Source organism: Stegodyphus dumicola, chromosome 2 (assembly GCF_044657685.1).
Source record: "Stegodyphus dumicola isolate Sdum_Otavi_A_Nest chromosome 2, ASM4465768v1".
NCBI lineage: Eukaryota > Metazoa > Arthropoda > Arachnida > Araneae > Eresidae > Stegodyphus > Stegodyphus dumicola.
In genome coordinates, this window is record NC_140769.1 from 159507469 (window position 1) to 159513988 (window position 6520).

The 6520-nt window shown below is 26.9% G+C and overlaps 1 long non-coding RNA gene across 1 annotated transcript; it reads left to right on the plus strand.

Annotated features, from left to right (window-relative positions):
- Positions 1–4360: 4360 nt before the first annotated feature.
- On the plus strand, positions 4361–6243 carry LOC146998623 (uncharacterized). Its single transcript, XR_015039629.1, has 2 exons — positions 4361–4982; positions 6020–6243. It is a non-coding gene; the product is annotated as an uncharacterized LOC146998623 (long non-coding RNA).
- Positions 6244–6520: the final 277 nt, after the last annotated feature.

The window sequence follows — 6520 nt, forward strand, 5'->3', positions numbered from 1 at the left end:
AAGCAGCATGACATAAATAAATACAAAGAAATTAAATGTATTTACTGTACTAATAGATTATTATATTACATGACATTGGTTTTGCCCATGTATAATAGTAATGAAAGCCAGTTTTCCATAGAAAGTCCTCTACAGAGGCATCTGTTTTCTTAAGCAGATTGCTTTTACCACATTTCAGTGACCTTGATTTAAGTATGAAACTGGATAATATTTTCTTTCTGCATGAAATGTGCATGAAACGTCTTGCAGTTACTGTGATAGTACTAATTTTTGGTACCTCCATATTATACCATCAACCATGAAAGTTGTGCTAATTACTGCTGTGGAATTCTGAGCCAGACATTTGTATACAGCAGTTACAACAAACCATACAACAGTCTCTCTGCAGAATACATGAAATAACCCTGCTGTGAAAGTATTGGACCCACTTCGTGAATAAACATTCGTTCATTACTACTGTTTTATTTGCGGTCAAATTTTACCAAAAGCTCATTTTAGAATGCTATGAATATACAAGTTGTCCACAGGTAATTGTTCCAATTTCTTACTGTTTTGTTCGCTATTTCCACATACAGTAGATGTTAATTCTTTCGACCAGCTGTAAAAGAACTGGAGTGCAATCACAAATGTGATTCTACCTAGCTTACCAAGAATTATTTTGGGTTACATACAAATGAAACCGCAGATGTTGCAAGTGTGGTGATATTAATTTTTGTTTTGTCTTCATTAACCGGAAAAATAAATTTTCCATTAATGGTGAAAAGGTAAGAAATATATGATAATAAGTATAATATTATAGTCATTTCAAATTACTGCAAGAATGTTTCATTATTATTCAATTATTCAAATAATAATAACAAAAAGCTATCTATACTATAATTATAGTGAAGTATAGATATTAAATAATACAAAATATTAAATAAATTTTAGAATCACCTATTTACTAAAATTACTACAATTTAATAAAAAAAGGGTAGCTTTTTTTTTTTTTTTTTTTTTTTTTTTTTGTGTGTGTGTGTGTGTGTGTGTGTGTGTTTTAACGTTTTATTGCATATTTTTTAATAATGAAAAAACAGTGACATATTTTTGTTAAAAATGGAATGTAAACTCCTTAAAAAGACTGATTTATTAATATATCAACTATATTTAATGTTAAAAATCTGTATATTAAAATTTCAGATGAAACTTTCTTTTGCCTTAGGATTTATGTTTTTCTAGGTATGGAATGCTGATCTGAGGGTTCTCTATGCTATAGGACAATGGCCAGGCAATACTCATGATGCATTTATATGGAGTGGACTGAAACAAAATCTAGATAGTATTTTGTCGTATCGTGCATATCTTTGGGAGATAGTGGATTATATTCCCATTTTATCACGGGAATATCTGTATAATGAGAAGCACAGAAAAGTTCGTGCAGCTATAGAGATCAAATCAAGATTTAGGGTACTGCACAATACTGGTGGAACACTATTGTATTCACAAAGCAAAATATGTAAAATGGCCATATCTGGTGGCCATTTTACATAATATATGCTTAAGGTATTGTGTTGAAAATCCTGAGATTGATGTGTTTGAAGATGATGAGTTGGTACCTTCAGAAAGTTTTCAGTCAGTGCATGTTGAAATTGCATTGCACAATGAATTATCTTTAAATTTTGAAACTCAATAATAAAAACCCAAAGTGGGCAACAATGAACCTCTGGCAAAGGTGAAACCCCCTTCATGGATAATAAAGAATATATTATGAAAAAAATTACTTTCATAATATATTCTTGGGGACCCACAAGCCATGGTTTATATTTAAACCTGTAACTAAATGCACAACCCTAAATGATTTTAACTTATAATAATAATCCTAAATAATTTTATTAGTCCTGGTTTCAAATGCATACTGACAACTTTTATCATTATTGTTCTTCCCTCTGAATTTCTTGTTTCCATCATTTATGTTTAAAAACTCTTGACTACCAGAAATAACTTAATAGGCTTGATATATATATATTTTAGTGTTCAGTATGCCAGTCATGATTTACAATAGTAAGTCACTATAAATTAGCATTGCACTTAATTTATCTTAAACTTAGCAATAAGATTTACTGCACCGAAATTCAGTTTCTTCCAAAAAGTCAAATGTTTCCCTTTCGTCCCCTTCCGTGGGACAAGATAGAAAATTTCCATGTGACAATACACATTTAATAGCATAAGAACTTCATGCTTATTTATTATAGTATAAATTAAAACAATTATTTCACTCTATACTGTTTATGTCTTCTTGGGGGTGGGCAAAACAAATATTGGACAGTTCAATTTGCTCCACCATTCCCGTGAGCGTATTCTTCGATTAAGCAGGGTTTTGCTCCAATTCCTGATTAGCATAATATGTAAAGAATAAACAGCCTATGATTTATGCCTCCATATCCTTTTGTATTATTTTGAAGAACATACATTTTTCTTTTAATTCTAGATTTTAAAACATTAAAGTAAGGGAAAGATTGTTTGCTGAATTTAGATTTATATCATCATTACGCATTCACTATAATAACTTACCGCATACTTACCTCAGTGGGTTTGCCATTAAAAGAAATACATTTAAAAAAAAAAATTAAAAGAAATACATTTAAAAAGAGAAGGGGGAAAATAAATACAGTTTGATTCACTTAATTTTTAGTACGCGACTCAACACTGTTATTGTAAACTAGACATTAGCCATACTTTAATAGTTGTCATCTCTGTATTTTTAGAACTTCGAAATTAGAATGTCAATTTTATCTGCCATTGTTATGGAGCTGTAGGATATCGAATGTTATTTCTTCAATGATAAAAAGAAATGAAATTTTTAATACCACATCTCATTCATATAACTTATTAACATAATTGAAAAAATTTAATTCATTTCGTGTTATATCTGAAAATTAAAATTTGTAATACATTGACTAAAGATTCTTACAGGTCTTATTCCCATTTTCCTCCAGGAAAAAGATAATTGCTGTGTAAAATGCATAAATATTTTCACGAGACTTATAATAGTGGTATTAGAATTATTATAATGTTTATGTCATATAATGGATCTGTGAACTTCTTTTAAATAATTTTTATAATCACAAAATTTTATAAAATTAAGAAAGTAGTAAATTTTACAATTAAAATCTGAATCCCACACTGCAGAAATACATACAAGAATGAAAACACTGTAATATTTGAAATGCATGATTTATTTTTTTAATAAATTAATAATTATATTTTGATTTTCTATGACAGCAGACTGATTTGCAACTGATTGCTTATACAAGTCACATATTTCACACAGTACATTAATATATTCTTCTGCATTTCAATTGTTTCCTTTTCTGCAGCTGTAATATCATCTCTCTTCCTTCTTTCTCTTCGGTCTCCTGCTTCGAATAGTTGAGCTACTATCTGAGGGAAAATTTTAAAATATTCATTCAAATTCAAATATTCTTAATTTTTATATTTCATAATGTAAAACACTTTTTATAATTAATTAAACAATGAAACTTCTCTAAAAAGGAACAATTCATAATATTGATTTCTTTAACTTTCAATTTTTTTCCCTTTATAATTTTTAAGACTGTTTATAAATCAAGAGGATTTAATGATTATTACTTTAAATTCTTAAAATCTTGTTGTTAATAAAAGACATACTCTGTATATAATGTTCGCAATAAAGAACTGAAATAACTTTTGTATGAGAAATATTAATTTATACCAGCGGTTCTCAGCCGGTGATATGCAAAGAAACAAAGTATTTTTAACTATTAAATTCAAAAATCTCATAAAGAAAAGAATAGTTAATAGAAATTTCCTTTGATCGAAATTGACTCGAAGATTTGAAAAATGACACACTTGTTAACTTTTGGCTGAACCGAAAAAAAGAATTTAAAGGCATTTCAAATAAAGCTATCAAATTTGTATTGTCTTTTCGCACAACCTGTTTGTGTGAAAAATGAATTTTTCCATGTTAAATTTGAAATATAAATACTCATCAAAATAAAAAGTGGATCCTAATTTACCATTAAATGAAATAAGAGCAGACATAAAGAAATTAAATATTAAAGTATTATAACTGAAATTTTGATAATCAAGTGAATAATTTAATTAAATTTAATTTTGATAATTAAGTAATCATCAGTTTTTAATCTAATAGTTTTTTATGTGTACATATTTAATACAAAGAGTGTGCAAATGGCAATATATATATATATATATATATATATTAAGGTGTTTTCAATAATATGCAAATATCTTTTATTCTTATGATTGCTTCATTGTATACTTTTTCCCTTTCCCTAGAGTTAGCACAATACCACAAGTTTTCCAGCCAAATGCGGTATGCATTTCAAGTTTCTATACATTTATATAAATTTTAAGAGAGTAAAATATTGACAAAAACTGCATTAAGTTTTCAACTCTTGTTTTGTTTTTCATTAAAAATTTGCTACCATTATGTATAATTCATTTTTTTTTAATGTAAATGTTTTTAAGTATTTGTAGGATAAAGGCAAATTACACTTATTCATTCTTTCTTTGATATAATACATGTAGCTCTTTACCTGAAATCAATGTTTGTCAAATTATTATGCATAAATTAGAAGTATGCATGTTTCTCTTAAGTCAGTTATGTTTCAGGAACTATCTTTAATGAATTGTATAGAAAATTGTGGACGAGGTGTTAGGTGTACAGGAACGTGGTATATTATAAACATGTATAGTATCTCATAGTATATAAACTCATAACTTTGATTATGCAGTATGCTTTGTATATTATTTCTGAAAACATGTATATTTCAATCAAGATTGTTGAGTAAACTTTTCTTGCTTTATGCTATCTCTGAAAGCATGTATATTTCAGTCAAGATTGTTGAGTAAATTGTGCTTATTTTATGCTTTTTTCTTTTTTACATTAGAAAATTCCACACCTTTATCACGAGGAAATCTGCAATGGCATTTAGGAATGACAAGTTTGTATCTATTACATAAAATCTAATGTTTTCTGCATTCTTCTTTTCCTCCCAACAGAAAAACTTTAATGGTATAAATCAGCAGTTTTCAACCTTTTGACTGTAGTGTACCATCTAAGCAAAAACTGAAAAACATTAAGACTACCACTAATTTTACAATGATTATTTTTCAATTCCTCAATAGAAATATTAAAAACATATATATATATAATATATATTGTCATTTGCACACTCTTTGTATTAAATATGTACACATAAAGAACTATTAGATTAAAAACTGATGATTACTTAATTATCAAAATTAAATTTAATTAAATTAATTATTCACTTGATTATCAAAATTTCAGTTATAATACTTTAATATTTAATTTCTTTATGTCTGCTCTTATTTCATTTAATGGTAAATTAGGATCCACTTTTTATTTTGATGAGTATTTATATTTCAAATTTAACATGGAAAAAATCATTTTTCACACAAACAGGTTGTGCGAAAAGACAATACAAATTTGATAGCTTTATTTGAAATGCCTTTAAATTCTTTTTTTTCGGTTCAGCCAAAAGTTAACTAGTGTGTCATTTTCCAAATCTTCAAGTCAATTTCGATCAAAGGAAATTTCTATTAACTATTCTTTTCTTTATGACATTTTTGAATTTCATAGTTAAAAATATTTTGTTTCTTTGCATACCACCGGCTGAGAACTGCTGGTATAAATTAATTATAACAGATGTAAATTAATATTTCTCATACAAAAAAGTTATTTCAATTCTTTATTGCGAACATTATATACAGAGTATGTCTTTTATTAACAACAAGATTTTAAGAATTTAAAATAATAATCATTAAATCCTCTTGATCTATAAACAGTCTTAAAAATTATAAAGTGAAAAAAATTGAAAGTTAAAGAAATCAATATTATGAATTGTTCCTTTTTAGAGAAGTTTCATTGTTTAATTAATTATAAAAAGTGTTTTACATTATGAAATATAAAAATTAAGAATATTTGAATTTGAATGAATATTTTAAAATTTTCCCTCAGATAGAAGCTCAACTATTCGAAGCAGGAGACCGAAGAGAAAAAAGGAAGAGAGATGATATTACAGCTGCAGAAAAGGAAATAATTAAAACGCAGAAGAATATATTAATGTACTGTGTGAAATATGTGACTTGTATAAGCAATCAGTTGCAAATCAGTCTGCTGTCATAGAAAATCAAAATATAATTATTAATTTATTAAAAAAAATAAATCATGCATTTCAAATATTACAGTGTTTTCATTCTTGTAAGTATTTCTGCAGTGTGGGATTCATATTTTAATTGTAAAATTTACTACTTTCTTAATTTTATAAAATTTTGTGATTATAAAAATTATTTAAAAGAAATTCACAAATCCATTATATGACATAAACATTATAATAATTCTAATACCGAATTCGAAGAATACACTCACAGGAATGGTGGAGGAAAATCGAACTGTCCAATATTTGTTTTGCCCACCCCCAAGAAGACATAAACAGTATAGAGTGAAATAATTGTTTTT